The sequence below is a fragment of the Lynx canadensis genome, chromosome D3 (assembly GCF_007474595.2).
Source record: "Lynx canadensis isolate LIC74 chromosome D3, mLynCan4.pri.v2, whole genome shotgun sequence".
NCBI classification, from domain to species: Eukaryota; Metazoa; Chordata; class Mammalia; order Carnivora; family Felidae; genus Lynx; species Lynx canadensis.
The window spans coordinates 87,209,630-87,227,845 of NC_044314.2; the positions used below are offsets into that span (position 1 = coordinate 87,209,630).

The 18,216-nt window shown below is 51.8% G+C and overlaps 1 protein-coding gene and 1 long non-coding RNA gene across 11 annotated transcripts in view; one reads left to right on the plus strand and one right to left on the minus strand.

The window, feature by feature from the left end:
• Positions 1–18,216, minus strand: part of PITPNM2 (phosphatidylinositol transfer protein membrane associated 2) — a 143,834-nt gene that overhangs the window by 43,981 nt on the left and 81,637 nt on the right. The window lies entirely within an intron of this gene.
• On the plus strand, positions 9,238–14,395 carry LOC115528355. The gene is made up of 3 exons (XR_003973233.1): positions 9,238–9,766; positions 10,373–10,518; positions 14,035–14,395. It is a non-coding gene; the product is annotated as an uncharacterized LOC115528355 (long non-coding RNA).

The window sequence follows — 18,216 nt, forward strand, 5'->3', positions numbered from 1 at the left end:
TAATGCCACAGAACTGGACACTTAACATGTTTGAAAGGGCAAATTTTGTGTTATATAATGACTACAATTTAAAAAAAATAAGAATGTAGTATAAAAAACCCCACTGAATCACACACTTTAAATCAATGAATTGTATGGTATATGAATTATATCTCAATAAAGCTGTTTAAAAAGTTTTTCTCTTAAAAAAAAGTTTTTCTCTTTTCCCCATTAACTTTAAGGAACTTTTAGGAACTACTTATTATCACTTAAGATTAAGAAATGTGTTTCTCAAAAATAAATAAACATTTGGGGCACCTGGGTGGCTCAGTGAGTTAAGAAATGTGTTTCTGAAGTTTAGCAATTTCTTTCCATTTCATTTCAAAGACATACAAATGGATTTGTCTTCAGTTAAATTTAAGAAAATTAAACTTGACTTTTTATTTTAAAACTGCACACAGGGGCACCTGGGTGGCTCAGTCAGTTAAGTGTCTGACTCTTGGTTTCAGCTCAGGTCATGATCTCACAGTTCATGGGATTGAGCCCCGCATCAGGCTCTGCACTGACAGTATGGAGCCTGCTTGGGATTCTCTCTCTCCTTCCCTCTCTCTCTCTCTCTCTCTCTTTCTCTCTCTGCCCCTCCCATGCTCACGCTCTCTTCCTCTCAAAATAAATAAATACTAAAAAACAAAACAAAACAAAACAAAACTGCATGCAGACTAAGATCCATTTTTTTTTTAAAGTTCTTACTACTCTGTATGTGTGCGTTTGTATAAAGGGTCTGAAATAATGCTCACTGGATGCTGGTGAGGGTTATCTCAGATCGATGGAATTTGGGACAACTTTTACTTGTACTTTTCTTTGTTACTTGATGTTTTACAAGGCGCAGCGGCAGACTTTGAGTAGCATTTTGAGTACTAACCAGGGAAGGACAGTCAATGCAGTTGTTAAAACCGCGGACTTTGAGTCAGCCAGACTTTCCACCACCTCCCAGCTCTGACTGTGGTCAAACTGCTTAAACTCTTTGATCTTTCATTTTATCTTCCACAAAACAGCAAAATAGCAGGTGAGAACAGCACCTGCCCTGTTGGGCTGTCTTGTGGCTTAAATGACACGATGCACATAAAATGCTTAGCCCAGTTCCACCCGGTACTCAGCTAGCCATTAGGTGGTGTTAACGTGCTCGGCAGGGTCAGGCAGGCTGGGCCCTGGGCCTGGGCAGCTTTCTGGCTGTGCTGCTGACCTCAGGCACAGACACTAAGCCTACCACCATCAGGGAAAGACAGCCCAGCACCCAGGCACAGACATCTGAGGGACAAATGACCCCTTGGCAGGCCGGGTCTGCTTCACAGACGGAATGTGAACCTGCTAGGCATGACACAGGGTCCCCGTGCTTTCCTCCTGGTTGAGCCTGGAGCAAGAGGGTGCAGCTGGAGCCCAGGCCAACGAGAGAAGGCAGTGTGACTTGTGTGCCTGCCTGTGCCCTGAGCCCCCTTCAACCAGCAGCCGAACCCTCAGACAAGCTCATCACACCCACTCGGGCTGCTCGCGAGACACCCATTTCATCTCCGTCTCCGCTGGAGTCGTGACGGGTTAGACAGGGTTATATTTTACTCCTTTCCACAGGGCAGCCCTCAGTGCCTGGCACAGTGAGACGGAAGAAAGGAAAACGGCTCCAGACGCCCTTCTTCGAGGGAAGACAGGTGAGGAGTCTGAGTGACCGCTGTGCCCCCAATGTACCCATACGCACATCCCCCCAGGCCCTCTCCAGGGAAGACAGGGACGGACCTTCCAATGGGCCTCATGCGTGGCACTTGGCCCCTGATCTGTAGAAAAGCCTTGGCTTTCCAGAACCCCCATATTCATGATCCCAGGACCCATGTTAACCAGGGAGGAGACGGACAGGGCACCAGCAGGCATGGTAAGCAGGGAGGCAATGAGGAGAGAGCCCGGCCCTGGACAAGGCACAAGGTCCAGAGAGCTCCAGGCCAGGGCTCTGGCACAGGCAGACAGGGGGAAGGGCCATCACCCCCTCCTCCTCAGGCAGCCTGTCCCATCTGAACCCATATGAGGAAGACAAAAAAAAAAAGGAGGATGCAGATGACCAAAACACCTGGTTTTGCCTGAGGGGTCAAGGGCAGGACACATCTCAGGGCCTCCCAGGCTGGAAGCCCAAAGGTCTTCAGTGACCCCCCGGGCATGGTGAGGAAGGGGCTGGGGTGGCCAGGCTGAAGGGACTTTGGTGAAGCCTGGCGGGTTGCCGGGGCTGGGCTCAAGAGGGCAGGCGACACAGCGGGTAGGGCAAAGGCCGTGGCTGGGAGGGAAGCAAGAAAATTGAGTTTATGGAACTTAATCTGTTTTTCCACGATTAGCTGGGGTTTGACGTCACAGATGGAATTGAGGAGCGAGGCTGTGCGGAGACAAGGGGGATGGGATCTGTCCAAACGCAATTCAGCTGCATTCTGGCCATTAGGTCTGGGAGCAACTCTGAGCCAGGCCGTCGGAGCCTGCCTAGACATTTGTGACCGCGTGGAGGACGGCTGGCAGCCTCAGAGCATCTGGAGCACCCCTTCTGGTTACCCTGGGTCTCTCCCCCACATCCTCCAGGAAAGCCCCCTTTCCTCTGCTCTCGGCTTCCCAAGTCTGCTGGCCCCTAATCAGGGGCAGAAGCAGGTAAGAGAACTTCATCTGCCCCCACGTGGGCAGCTCTCCCCCACCATCCACATCTAGGGAAGGCAGGCTCCAGATGAATAGGGGACAACCCCCTTGTGCCCCAGGGACGTGCCTGCCAGGCCAGGGGTGGGGTGGGGGAGCGTGTGCATGAAGTTAGCACCCATGGGCTGCCTCTCTGTCCCTGGGGGTAGTAGGCACATCCCCCAGGAAAGTCCGGGCTGGAAGGAGCTGGGGGAGGGGGGGTCCAATCCCTGCCCCCAAGGGTGTTCCGTCTTTAGCTGTTAGATGTTGGACTTCCACCAAGATTTCTCTGGAGGAAAAGGTAAAGGACGTTCCCCCCACCCTCAACCACACCCCAGGTCAACGGTCACCTTATAAATGAGAGTGAGACCTGGATTTCACAGGTGGGAAGAGCCAGAGGACACAGCCTCACCCCCTGCTCTGGCCTGAGCAATGGAAGCAGGACCCATGGAGCCCCAAAGCCTTGGGCACCCCTGCAGTTACTGACATCCCAGGGAAGGCCATAAATCCCGTCACCGTGCACCCGGAGGGCCAAGCTGGGGACCTCTGCCAAGCCACTGCAGGGCTTGGCCATCAGACCCCAAGGGACAGTGGCCGCTGGGGGCACTGCAGGGCAGGTGCTGCTCTGCGGGGCTAGGAGCTTGGGGTGGTAGGAGCGAGACCCTTAGGAAATGCTTGAGGGCTGTGTAGCTTTTCACCTGTAACACCTCAACCCGAATGGCAGCCAGGGGGTTCAGCGGGAGGGTTTTTCCTGGCTGCGGTGCAGAAAGCGAGGCAGACCCAGAGAGGGTGGGTGCCCTGCCAAGGACTGCAAGCCAAGGGGTATCAGTGCCCCGATTTCCTGACTCCTACTCCCTTGACGAGCCCGCAAATTCCAACGTCACTTGTGGAGGAAAGGGGAGAGGAGATTTGCACGTGGGGAACTGAAAACTGAGAGCCAGATCCCCTGGGCCAACATGAGGGGCTCGAGCCAGCACTCACCTCCTGCTCTGTACTCCTCGCCCTTGGGGGATCCTGCCGGCCACTGCTGCCCTGACCGTCACCACGCGGGCCTCCAGGGGGTGCTCCCCACAGTGAGCACTCAGCACGGCTCCAACAAGCCTGAGCTGTTTTAAGAAGGCCACTGGACACGTACATGTGACGAGGGAAACACAAATCCAGAGGGACCTCGCCTACCAGCCTGGCGGCAGGCAGTGGCTCACACAGCCTTCGGCTGGGGCGTGCTCAGGGGCCTTCCACCCGGTGGTCACCTTTCCCGGGCGCTGCACTTCAGCAGCAACATCCAGATCATTCCATGTCAGCAGTGCACGTGTCTGCTCACCGAAGGTCCTGCATCTGGGCCTCCCAAGAGCGTGTTGGCCTTGGAGATGAGCACCGCTCTGGGGTAAGAATGCCCCCCAGCTACTGAGGCAGAAGAAGGGGGGACCCCTCAGATGTTTGAAAGTGGGGGCACCTCTAGGCGAGTGGGGCTCTGGTTATGCCGGTATCTGGCACAGAGCTCGGCCCAAAGCACCTTTGCTCATCAACTCCCGCCCCCCCCCCCCCCGGAAGAAGCAGCTTCGGGGCACCCGAGTCTGCTGAGAGGCAGAGCTGGGATTTCCCCCCAGACGGGTGATGGCCCCTTGTTACAACGGCAGTGTGACAGCGATAACCTAAGTAAGCGTCAGTGACAATCGCAGCAGACAGTGCCGAGTGCCCACTTCTCAGGCCAGCCTGGGCTCCGGGTTACGACTGGACACCCCGGGTGGGCCCAGCACCCAGCAAGCCTGCTACAGCGATCCAGCTCCCGCCACCATCGTGTACCTCTCTCCAATCCTCTTCTTTCTTTCCTCAAGTTCCCCCCTTGGGTCAAGTCCCCCCACCCGCACCCGCTGCCCCGTGACAGGGGCTCCCACGGGGAGCTGACCTGCCGTCGGCCTGTGCCTTCCTACGGGAGTCTCCCCCGCCGCCAGCACGCACACGTGCAAGGATCGGCCCCCGTGTTTACAACACGCAAACAAAACCCCCACGGCTCTCTTAACCCCACCCCATCTCTCTGCTCCCCCTTTATAGCAAAACTCCTCCTAAGACTTAGCTACGCTTGCAGTTTCCATGTTCCTAATCTCTTTCAACCCACTACTCCGCTACAAAGGCACCGGTCGGGGCCGCCAGCGACCCCGGCGCGGCTAAGCCGATTCTCGGTGCTCCATCACGTCTCCACCTCCGTTACTTCCTGTATTTAACACCCACTGATGGAGCACGTGCAGGTGGCAGGCAGGTAGCCCAGCCCTTGGACAGACCTGCACACCCACCGACAAACCTCTGCTCGGAGCCCAGCGGATGCGAGACTCCGGTTGGCTCCAAGCTGATTGGCCGTAAGCTATAGATTATGCTTCGGTTTTTGTTCCAACAAAACACAGCCGGGATCGTGCAGCCTCGGCAAGTGGCCCCGTGGGGCTGACCTCCGATCCAGAGGGGCACAGACTCCGTGGTGGGGTTTAGGAGCCGGGGTCCCTAGTCCTGCCCGCTTTAGGGCAAGCTCTCATGGCTTGATACCCAGGGCTCTTTCTGCAGACGCTATAGCCCAGTGGGGGGCGGGTCCAGTGGAGTATTAAAGCCATTAGCTCTGAGAAACCGCCCACAGCTCCCCATAGTGCCTGACACCGTGGTTCCCAAACTTGCCGGGGCCCAGGAACCAGGTGGAGTGCCCTTTGAAGGTACAGATTCCAGAGAAACTGAGAGGTCAGAGCCTTAGCCGCCTCCCTCCTACCCCCACCCCCCACCCTCAGTGAGGAGGTTGGAGGAGGAAATGTCCAGTCTGTCCAACACTGACTCTCCTGGAGGCCCCACCAGGGTCTCATCTTATCCCACCTCCCAACACACGCAAAACCACACTTTCTTCTCGGTCCCTCGGCGCATAAACCCCTTCGTCCGCTTTACGTAGTCAGTGTAAACTATGAGTTACTTAATCCTCACAACTGCCTTGTGTTAAATACATGACCCCCAGTTATCTATTTGTTTAATTGAGATGCAATTCACATGCCATACAATTCATCCTTTTAAAGTGTGCACTTCAGTAGTTTTCAGTATATTTACAGAGCTGTGCAACCATCACCACTACCGAATTCCAGAACATTTCCTCACCCCAAAAGGAAACCCAGTACCCGTGAGCACTCACTCTCTGTCCCCACCCCCACCCTCACCCCCACCAACTCGCTGGCACTCATTCATCCGCGTTCTGTCCCTATGGGTTTGCACACCCCGGACATTTCACATAAATGGATTCGCACCATGTGTGGCCTTTTCTGTCTGGCTTCTCTAACTTAGCATCATGTCTTTGAGGTTCATCCGCGCGGCCTGGATCCGTACCCCCTTCCTTTTTATGGCAGAATAACATCCTGCTTCATGGCTATGACATCCGTTTTCATAGCTGCAGAAACTATGGCTCCATGTCTTTGAAGCCCCCTGTCCCCCGCCCATCACTCAGTAAGCACCGGAGTCAAGTTTATCTTTCTGTGCAGCCAAGAGAAACGGCTCCAGAACTGAACAATCGTAATCACGTTTGCACCAATTTATATAAATATATACCCTTAGCATTATTAATAGCGCTTTATGGCTTATAAAAGCCTTTCGCTTTATACTCTTGCTTTTTCAGATCGATCCTCCAAGGTGGAAAAGACAAGTGCGCCCCATTTTTGGAAGAAACCAAGAATTTAAGTGGTGTGCCCAAGGCCTGAGACATTTATTGATGGACTTATGGTGGCTGCATCAGAATATATCAGATATATATATACGTTATATATCAGATATAACGTAAGCCAACAGGATAGCTTTAACACTTGTTTACAAAGATGCATGATTTAGAGAGGTGCTTTTATTTTCTCTTTTGGATTACTTTGTAGTGAATGCAAACCTTGCAGCCGAGGGAAAACCCACATAAACTCCATCTGAGAGTGATTACTTGGTTTTAATTTAATGTTTCTGACCGATCCTGGAAATAAAGGTTGGTATTTCTTTCAAAATACAGACTCCTTGGTTCCAGCCCAAATCTTAACTGCATTGCTGAGGGAGGGTAATTTGGATGATTTATTGAGGATAAAATCTCAACTTTATAACCTGGCAGATAAGTTCCTTAAATCCAAGTCTCAATAAGCCCCTCCAACCTCCCCCCTCAGCAAGAAGTCTTTTATTTTAATTTTTTTAACATTTTTATTCATTTTTGAGAGACAGAGACAGAGCGCGAGTGGGAGAGGGGCAGAGAGAGGGACACACAGAAAACAAGCAGGCTCCAGGCTCTGAGCTGTCAGTACAGAGCCTGACGCGGGGCTCACATTTCATGAACCACGAGATCACGACCTAAGCCGAAGTCAGATGCCTAACCAACTGAGCCACCCAGGTGCCCCAAGAAATCGTATGCTGGCTTCTCTCTGAACTTCACGTATCCAGGGGTATTTACTGAGCCAGATGTCAGGATCTGTACCAAGTGCTAAGGTTCCGGGGGACCACAACAGAGCCCACTGGGAGCCTCTAGGCCACATGAAAAGACAGACATTGCCTGAGTTATCAAAGACCTGCTGGGGGATATTACTCACCCTTAAAAAGGAAGGAAGATGCTGACCCCCGGGCCGGGCCTGCCCGCCTCACCCTGCTCTAGCCGCCCGGCATGCTTCCTTCTATTGGAATAACCCAGGTGAGTTCCTAACTCCAGCCTCTGCTGTGCCTGTTGAAGCCGGTACCTGAGACTCGGCACAGCTGGCTCCTTGCCGTGATACTGGCTCAACACCAGATGCCGTGCCCCTCCGGGGAGGACCCCACTGCTTACCACGCTCTCGAGCGATCTGATTTACGTGTACACAGCGCAGGCAGCCCCACGCTGGGGGCCTTGACTGCCTCATTCCCAGCCGGAAGAAATTACAGCAAATCTGCCCTGTTTGCCTTTTCATTCCCTGCAGGTGCTGGGGAGCAGGGGCCTGGCGCTTAGTAGGTACTCAAGAAGGTTTGCTTGGTGAATGTTCAGGCAGATAATGCCACTAAGCAGCCAAAGTGCTAATTACAAACTGCTCTGTTAGCTGTTCTTCAGAGCAACTAAAAGATTCTCCAAGAATAGCGCCTTGCCGTCCCTGGAATAACAAACCCGGTTTCTTGATAGCGTCTGTGACTCAGACTGTTCAGGGAGCCAGACTTGCCTCCCCCCTTCCTCCCCCCTCCCCCCCCACCCTGTTCCCCCGAGAGTATGCAGGGGCATAAACCTCAGACACACACAGGGCTGGATGCTGTTATCCATGGAGGGCATGGGGGGCATCCGGGGCCATCTCAACCCCTTTCCTACGGGGGTGTTTTGGGAAAGACAAGCGTGGCCTTGAGTGAGATCCAGAGATCCAGCAACACCCAGGGGCCCAAATATCTTACAGTGGCTGCCACCTGCTCTCAGATATGCTCAGTGCATTACAGCGTATCACACCAGGCCGCCACATTCTCGTTAGGAAGTCATTGTTTGGAAGTAGCCAGAGAAAGGTGGGAAGAGGAAAGCCGCGAGGGGCTGAGTCACTTGACGGGGCCACACAGCGAGTCAAGAGCAGGATGGAACCAGAATCCCTATTTCCTGGCCTGTGATCCAAGCTTGACCTACTGTGCCCTTGGGTAAGCAAGGGTCCAAGCACCCCGGGCCACCAACAATTGGGTGCAAGTGCTCACTCAGTAGGGAGCAAGCAGGCCTGGTTCCCTCCTGAGCCAAAAGGAGCAGCCAGTGTCCCGAGGGGGAGCTGTGCGTGTATGCACATGAAAATCCATGTGTCTGTACAACTCTGCCCAGGCCTTGCTCTATCTCACTGAGAAGCGTGGCCTTTACAGCCAGGCGTCCCAGGGCTGCCGGAGAACACTGTATGCCTGGAAAATTTCCCAGCTCTTCTTTGCAGTGCTATTAGTTTCCCTTCATCGCCCCATAAAATCCTCCTGCCGATGATGGATGCCACCCCATCGTGGGAGGGAGGGAGGAAAGAAAACACAAAGGAAAAAAAAAACCCTCTGGTTAAACTTGGAAAACCCCATGGGCACATAACTTGGGGAAAGGTGGCATCAGGGGTAGTTGGGTTGCCCAGTTCAGCTGCACAGGCTGTGCACTGCCCAACTCCAAGAGATGACATTCTTGTGGACTATAAGATTGGCAGTCCCCTGAGTTGGGCAGTGCAGGGAAAGGGCCCTGCTTGATCTGGGGCAATGTTTTCAACAGTCTCAAGGTCCACTCCTCACTGAAACCTTGTCCTAGCATGAGGATCCTTCAATTCTCAGGAACCACCCTTTGGGGCAGAAGAACTGACCAAAATCAGAGAGGAATCAGGGTGAAGACTTTGGTATCTCTTGAGTCATTCTGGGGGCCAGGCTGGAATCTAGCCCCAAGCCTAGGACCTGACGGAAGAATTAGCTATCTTTTATGAGCTGAATCTCGCTTCTCCAGCACCGTCCTCTCTCTCCAAACCCCTCTTATCTTTCACCAGTTCTGGAAAATTCTTAGCAATTCTCTCTCCAAACATGACTCGAGCTTATTTTTCTCTACTCTTTGTGGAATTCTAATCAGATGAAAGTCAGGTGTTTCCCTTCTCCATGTGTCTTATCTTTTCTATGGCTTCCTTCCCTTCCCTTTGCTGTTTTCTGGATGATTTCTTCACATGTGGCTTCCAGTCACTAACTCCTGCTTCAGCTATGCCTACGTTCCTACTGAAGTTCTATTTGGTTCTTTTTCAGATCTGCTTCATCATTTTTTACAGCTTCTAATTCCCTGCACGGTTTTCCAACCCTGCCTTCTATTTATTCAAACGCATCGAACACAGTTATTTTCTCTTCTCTGCCTAAATATTGCTGTAGCTGAGGTCCCGAGGGTCTGTTTCTGCTGTGAATGGTTCGTGCTGGCTCTGGCTCTGGCTCATGGTGTCTTCTCTCTTCTGATGCTTCGTTATTTTTGAGGACGAACTGCTCATTTTCTGTGGAAGTTACGCGGAGAAAATCCTTTGAGACTCAGGACGAGGGCCTGTGCTTTCTGAGAAGATTTACATTTGCTTCAGCAAACGCCTGGGTTACTGCCTGTCTGAGACCACCCTCAACTCCCAGCTAGCAGTTGGTCTGAAGAATGGGTTGGGGGCGGGGGGGGGGGGTTGAGCTCACCCTTGTCATCCTCCAGAACAGATAACAAGTATATTTATTTGCTGGGGCTGCTGTCACAAAGGACCACAAACTGGGTGGCTTTAAATAACACATTTATTCGCTGATGGTTCTGGAGGCCAGAAGTCTGAAATTAAGGTGTCCGTAAGGTCGGTTCCCTCTTAGCTTCTGGGAGTTGCTGGCGATCCTGGATCCTGGGCATTTTTCGGCTCCCTGCTGCATCTGCTGTCACGGGCCATTCTCTTTGTGTCTCTGGGTCCCTGTGTCTTCACAGGGACCTTCTTATAAGGTCCCGGTTACAAGACCTTGTAAATCCTTCTTATAAGGATGCCAGTCAGTGGACTTAGGACCCACTCAACTCCAGTAGAACCTTAACCTGATTACATCTGCAAAGACCCTATTTCCAAATAAGGTCACATATGCAGGTGGGGGGTGGGGAAGAGGGTACAATTCAAAGCACACTCTCCGTCAGGGTGTAACCTCTCTCAGCAGCCTGGACCTTATAATTTCTACAGTTTCTTCTCAGTGTCGCCTGGCGTGACACTTTTCACTCTATTCACTGCAGCACGCTGCCTTCCCTCTGTCACCCCAATAAAGGGGACGTGGCCTCCTGCGGCCCCACCTGTTGAACACCCTCAGGGACAGTACACAGGAAAGGACAGTGTGACAAGGTTCTCCCTGGACTCCCTCAGCAGCAAGCAAATGGCAAAGGTTGGTCTATTGTACAATAAGAACCATCTTCATTTTGAACAACTACTTAGGGGGGAAAAAAAGCAAACAGTCAATACACTAAATTCAACGAAAAGTTCTAGTAACTAAATCTTCCTTCCACTCTTGGGATAAATCCTACTGGTCATTCTTATTATTCTTTTAATGTTTGGCTGAATTAAATTTTTTTTTTTTTTCAGAAAGAATTCAGGTTTCTATTCAAAAGTGAGACTGGCCTGTGGTTTGGCTGAGTTATCCTCTGACTTTGATACGAGGGCTCCTTCATGTTTTTGTATGTTTCGAAATAGGCTATATGACACGAGTATTATCTATTTCTTGAAAGGGAAAGATGCTTGAAATCTTTGGGAGACTTCAGTCCTGTTTTCGGGGCAAATTTATTTTCTGGAGAAGCCAATTTTGGTAGTTTTTATTTTCTCAGAAAGTCCTACGTTTCACTTAGATTTTCTAATTAATTGGCGTAAAGGTGCATATAACAGTCTTTTCTTTTTAAAATCTCTTCTGGAAAAAAAAATTTAAAAAACAGCAAAAAAGGGGCACCTGGGTGGCTCAGTCGGTTAAGCATCTGACTTTGGCTCAGGTCACAATCTCACAGTTTGTGAGTTTGAGCCCCACATCAGTCCATGCTGTCAGCACAGAGCTCGCTTCAGATCCTCTGCCCCGCTTTCTCTGCCCCTCCCCTGTTTGTGTTCTCCCAAAAATGCATAAATATTTTTAAAAATCCCCTCTGCAGTTATATTCTCTTTCTCGCTTGTGCCTTCTGCTTTTTTTTTTTTTTTTTACATCAGACTTAACCAAAGTTGCGTTTCTTTTGTTAGTCTTTCCAAAGAACATGCTTTTAGAATTATTAATGAATTTTGTTTTCTGACTTCATGTGTAATGATATCTTTTTATCTTCTCTGAGTTTATTTTTCTAGTTCTTGAATTGACAGCTGACTTCAATCATGTTTAGCCTTGCTTGCCTCTTAATAAATGAATTTAGGGCTACAGATTGTCCTTTGACTACCAATTTGCCTTCACTCCATAGGCTTTATATTCAATGGCCTTACTGCTCTTCATTGAAAATACTGTAGTTTAAAATTTTTCACTTTGGGGGCATCTGGGTGGCTCAGTTGGTTAAGCGTCGGACTTGGCTCAGGTCATGATCTCACAGCTTGTGGGTTCAAGCCACACATCAGGCTCTGTGCTACCAGCTCAGAGCCTAGAGCCTGCTTCGGATTCTGTGTCTCCCTCTCTCTCTCTCTCTGCCCCTTTCCTGCTTGTGTTCTCTCTCTCTCTCTCTCTCTCAAAAGTGAATAAACAGTTTTTAAAAAATAATAAAATTTTCGCTTTGACTCTCATCTAACCTAAGAGTTACTCAGTTTTTTGTACCTAATGTGTATCTCTTGAAGATTTTTCTTGTCAATTCACATGCAGTCGTAAGGAATAATACAGAGAGATTGCTCGCACACTATCCAGTTTCTCCTAATGGTAACATTTTACAAGACTATAATAGCACAGGCAGGATACTGACACTGATAAGATCTATAGATTTTAATCACATTTCCCCAGTTTTCCTTGTACTTATTTGTGTGTGTGTGTGTGTGTGTGTGTGTGTGTGTGTGTGTGTATTAAGTTCTACACAACTTCATCATCTGGGTGCATCTATGTAGACGTCTTAGAGACTTTCAAAGCTCAACACTGTTACTTTATATGTGTCATTGTTTCACTCATAATAGCATCAGTTTTTATTTACTGTATTTGAAGCTACATTGTTAAGTACAGAAAGCCCACATCTTTTCACTTTAACTTCCGGTGGAATATTCTTTTTATCAGCTGAAGCAATTCCTCTATCCCTAAAATATTTTCATTTTACTTCTCTTTTCATCTGATATTAAATTGCTCATTTGCTTTCTTTGCTCTGTTTGTTAGGGATTTCTTTCCTCATCCTTTTATTTTCTTCTTAAATGGTTTCTTTTTTTTTTCAGTCTCATTCAAAGAAATTTTTTAGCTGATTCTGAGAGACTGTCTCTGTTCACAATTATTGTGCTTAGTGATATTTGATATTGTGCTTAGTGATATTGTGCTTAGTGATATTAGTGTGCTTAGTGATATTGTGCTTAGTGATATTTGATGTGCTTAGTGACTAATTCTTGCCATTTTCTATTTATTATATTTATCTCCTTACTTCTTTGCTCTTTATTGGATTCGTTTTGTTTTGTTAGATATATCTTTTTTTCCCCTCTACTACACTAGATTTTTTGTGTTGGTTTTCATTTTTCTAAAGCAGGGTCAGCAAACTTTTTCCATTTAAGGGCCATACAGTAATTATTTTAGGCTTTGTGGGCCAGATAGTCTATGCTGTAACTACTCAGCTCTGCCACTATAGCAGGGAAGCAACCACAGAAAATACACTAACAACTGGGTGTGGCTGTGTTCCAATAAAACTTTATTTACACAAACAAAGCGTGGGCCAGATCCCAGGGACACTCTTTAATATATATTTTTTAAATTTTCTTAATGTTTATTTACTTTTGAGAGAGAGAGAGAGAGAGAGAGAGAGAGAGAGAGAGAGAGAGAATGGGCATGAGCATAGGAGGGGGAGAGAGAGAGGGAGACACAGAATCTGAAGCCGACTCCAGGCTCTGAGCTGTCAGCACAGAGCCCAACGTGGGGCTCGAACCCACAAACTGTGAGATCATGACCTGAGCTGAAGTCAGAGGCTCAACCAACTGAGCCACCCAGGCGCCTCTAAATATTTAAAGTTAAACACGTGATTCTCCAGAGTGCCCAGATTTAATAAAGGTCCACCTTTCCTTCCCCAACAAGAGAGAAAACTTGACAGTTGTACTCATTCTACATCCGCATTTACCCACCAAACCGGGTAGGTCACCTGAGGACCCTTCCTGGTCCTCACATGTCACACATCTAGGCTTGGCACATACCTAGAAACCTCTCTACCTCCTGGGTACAATTTGGCCATTGTTTCCTTTCTCAGCCTCATTCTGTTTTCACTCTATCCTTTGCTGACTCATCATGGTTTCTGATACACTAAAGGCATCTCTTTGCCCACCTGGATATTTAATAATATTTGTTCCACCACACAGAGGATTTGGAGGAGGAAGAGAAGGCTGAAATGTTGCCCTCAATCTGCAAACTGTGATCTTGCCTCTGCTTAAAATGCAGGCATCCTGGGGCGCCTGGGTGGCTCAGTCAGTTGGGCTTCTGACTTTGGCTCAGGTCATGATCTCACTGCTCATGGATTCGAGCCCCGCTTCAGGCTCTGTGCTGACAGTTCACAGCTCAGAGCCTGAAGCCTGCTTTGGATTCTGTCTCCAGCTCTCTGCCCCTCCCCTGCTCATGCACATGTGTTCTCTCTCTCTCTCTCAAATAGAAATAAACATTAAATTTTTTTTTAATGTCGGCACCTTTATTTAAGCCTGGGGTCAAAGAGAACAGGAGCTGGCCCTCCCCTGGTGGCAAAGGCGGGAAGGTGTCAACAGCCCCGTCCTCTCCGTGCAGGAGCCAGTCTGGGACAACGTAGCTGGCACACAGGCCTCGGCGGAGCTGAGCACGAACACAAGTCCTGGCAGCCTCGGATCCACAACCCCGGCGGCTGCTGAGGCCGACTGCCCTGTCCTCTGCCCCGGTAACCCCCGCGCTGATGCGCGCATTCCCAGCAGGCCCCCCTTAGGCCGGAGCTCGCTCGAACGGGACTTGTGTTATTCTCAACCAGGAAAGTCCTGACTAACGGCAGGATGGTGCATCGTCTTTTGACCTTCTGCAAGGTTATTCACCTGCTAAGTAAACCTTTCCTCCAAAAGGGCAGTAGGATAAGTTTCACCCTACCCCAAGGTCAAAAATGATTGAGAATCCCAAATCAGCTAAGGCGTTTCTCTTTGTACAGCCATTCTGAAATCTCACAATCTACCTTCTGAGTCCGCGCAGGTCGTGGGGAGGTGATCTGGTTGGGGGAAGGATGCAGCTGGCCGGGGTGGAGGGCAGACGTGGGGCAACACGAGGCCCCGTGTCCTGGACGTGCACTGACCTTTCCTCATGCGGAGACATCGCCCGTGAGACACTTTCTGTGCATCTGGGGAGCTGCTTTGGGCTTCTAACAAATCTGGGCCCACCTGCGTGGGGCCTGGAACTACCTCAAAGGTTTCTCCCCTCCCGGAGGTGATAACACCACCAGGTCGGCCGCCCAGCACGTACACGGCACCACATGGGCTTGGTGCTAAACACGTACAATAACTTGGTACTAAAATAAAACCCAGCTTGGTGACATCTTGACACAGCTTTGCAGGAACAGCAGGCTCCTGTGTACACAATGTCCCACTCTGCACGCCTGTTTGTAAATTAATCACACATCAGTAGCCTTTGCTCAGATTCACACGTCTCTGGACCACTCTGAGGGTAGCTCAGGCTGCCGGATCTTCTGACCCACTTAAAAACCAGACCCAGCCCTTCGACAGATCCTAGATGGAGGGTCTCCTTCTTGCCAGACTCCTGAGCCTCCGGGATCTTGCTTCCCTCCCGTGCGGAAGCAGACAGGGCAGGGGGAACCAGGGCCAGGGGCTCCCCTGGAGCCCTGTCTACAAAAGTGTCCGGGTCCACTGATACGATGATTTTAAGACAGATACGAACACACACGCTTGTGAGACGTCAGTGGAGGCAGTATGAAAACAGGACCGAGAGAAACGGAGAGAAGCGAGTCCAAGAGGGGCAGCTTTTGTCATGTGCTCATGCCCCCACTGGCCACCATGCGGCCCTGGCCTCTCCCTGGGCTCTTCCCTGCGGTGTTACCCTTACACCGCCTCTGCTCCGGGGGTCCTCTGGCTCCTAGAACACTGCCTGTTTTCAAGCCCCGTCAGGCTTGAGTCAGCCCTGAGGGTCCCTGAGGGCTGAGTCCCAGGCCCTGAGTCCTGACCCCTCGGGTCAGGGCCGTAGTGGAGCGTCAGCGGAAAGAACATCAGGCTGGGCTCAGACACTTGTATGCGCCACATAACCCCGGCCTGCGTTTACTTGTCTGGGAAGGACAGCGAAGACCGGAACTTTGTCAGGGCTCTTGGGCAGTGCTGGGTACCCGGGTGGAGGAGTGCAGGCTGACAGCTCATGTTCGCGTTGCTGGGGAGACAAACTCTCGATTTAGAGCTGCCCCAGGGTGTCCTGTGCCAGCTGCTCACCGTGATGGCTTCTCCTGAGCAGACGGAGGTAGGCCCCTCGCCCTGGGAGGTGCCCTCACGCCCATTCAGCTTCTCTAGGCCAGCAGCTCCCACCAGTGCCACGAGGCCCAGGACGTGCTGCTTCCTCCTTCTGTCAGACTCCCAGCATGAAAGAAGTGAGCTGACCTGCCCCCCTTTTCCTGCAAGTCCTCTGGGTCAGCAGAGAAAGGCTCAGAGTCTTTCCACCCTCTCCCAATCCTGTGGGGGCACTGGACCTTGTCCCAGGCCCTCCTTGGCCTCGGGCCAGGGGTGGGGTAACCTCCCACCACCTAGGCCTTGAGTTCTGGCTCCCTCCACATTCAGCCCAATTAGGGGGTCACACGCACTTGGTTGCTCCCCCAGGATTTCATTAAGAACGAGGACAACGACCAGAGAGTGGCACGCGTGTTAAAGCTTCCCCTGCTGGGCTCTGTCTCTCGGGACTTCACTGCTCACTGAGCGGACTGCCCTTGGCCTTGAGCGGACGCCAGGCAGGTGCAGACTGCCACCGCTGCTGGCCTTGGGTAAGTAGGGGTGCTCTGAAGCTTCAGACCCCAACGGCGGAAAGTATGTGTGTGAATCCTTGCCTCACGGGACATCAGGAAGACCAAAGGAAGGGATGCTCCTAGGAGAGAAAAGGGCACCGGTGGCCTCTCCAGTCTGCAACGGCTCAACAAGTGCCCTCAGCAGACCCCCTGTGAGGTCAGCGGTGGGCGGAAGGCAGGACCAGCAGTTTCGAAGGAGACTCTCCCCCTCCACGGGCTACGGGCCGACAGAGCTGACGCCGGGGCACCCCGGGGCCCATCGAGGCCGTGGGCACTGGCAGCGAGAGCTCAGACAGACGCGCCCAGCTAATCGCAGCCAGCCTCCTAGGCTCCCCCCAGCCCACACCCACCCCGAGCTGAGGAACAAGCCGCGGGAGGCGATGCGAGAGCAGGAAGGAAAGGAAGCAGAGCCGTCTGCTTGTCCTGAGTTATTAACCGGGGGAGGACGGCTGGGCAACGCGGTGGGCCCAGGTGGGGAGCAGGCGTTGGGAAGGGACGCTGCGACCCTGTGGCTGCACAGACCCGAGGGATCGAGAGTTGGCAGCAGCTGGGCCATGAGCCCAGGGGTCGTCCTGTCAGGGCAGCAAAACCTAACCCAGCCTCATTCGCTGGCTTGCACTCTCCCAAGTGGTTAGGAACCAGAGCTTCTCGTTCCTTCCTTTTGGGCATTTTGCAAGAGTGAGGAAGCTGGAAGAGATCAGGCAGTTCAGCCAAAGTCCCACAGGTGCTAAGGACCAGGCCAGCATGCATACCAGGTCCCCAAGCGCCACCACGAGGAACTGGAGACTCTTATTTGCCCCACCTGTTGTCCCTATTCACCTCGGCCTTGGTTCAGGCCCCGTCAACTCTCCTTGGGGGCAGGACAGCTGCCCAACCGGCCTTCCAGTCTGGGTCCCCCCAAATCCTCCAAACTGTCAGAATGTATCTGACCACATGTGACAGCTCTGACCCTCTCCAGGGTCAGAGGCCTTGATCCCAGATCATCCCCCGAGGCCCTTGGGCTCTGCCCACGGCCTTTCAGGTCCTCCCTCTCACTGGCCACCCCAACTCTCCAGCTCCATCTGCCCTTCTCACTGTTCCCTCTTGCACCCCTGCTCTGAAGCCCTCAAGGGCAGTGCTCACATCTTCTACCCGGTCCCCAGCGTCTGGCGCACGGCGGGAGATCCCTCACTGTTGCGTAAAGCAAAGCGTTTGCTGAGATTCACACTTGCTGTTCCTTCTGTCGAAAAAGCCCTTCCCCACCTGGTCTACGTGGCAAAGCCCCAAAGTGTCCTGTAAGACTTTGCCTGGCCAGCTCACGCTCAGTGAGCCCTCCTAGACCACTCAGGGAGAAGCCGGGTGCCCAGGGTCCCCCATAGCACCTCACCTTCTGTTCTCACCCCATTCCCACCATCTGTGCCCAACTGCAAGGCTCAAGGGCAGTGCCCATGTCTGGTTCATTACCATCTTCAGTGCTGAGCACGCCACAAGGCACCCTGCAGAACTCTACAAAAACCTGGCAAGCGGGGGTCGGAGAGAAGGGTGGCCGGGGTGCATGGCAGGGCACGAAGAGCCCGGGTGTTTCCGAACAGTCAGACAGGGGGCGCTCAGAGGCTTTCGGTCATTTCTCCCTGGGATCTTCCAGGGAGGAGTCAGGTGGGGGGTGAGTGGATGAGCCACCTGCCCAGCGGTTCAGCTTTCACCCTCTTACGTGGGGGGCACCGAGCCACTTTAGAGGGTCTACAAGACCGAGTGGTGGGCACAGAGAAGGCCAGGAGGGAATCTGCCCGGGGCCTCCGACGTGACCTGCAGCTTCTGGAGCTCAGTCTGTGCTCTCTGTTGTTGGGGCTACTACGCCAGCCTCACAGCCCTGCACAGAACCAATGCCCCACAAGGACGGAAGAACTGCTTCTCCAGCAGGTCCAGCCTACAGCTGACTAATCCGTTCAGAGAATCTGTCTGAACCTCCCGCTTGG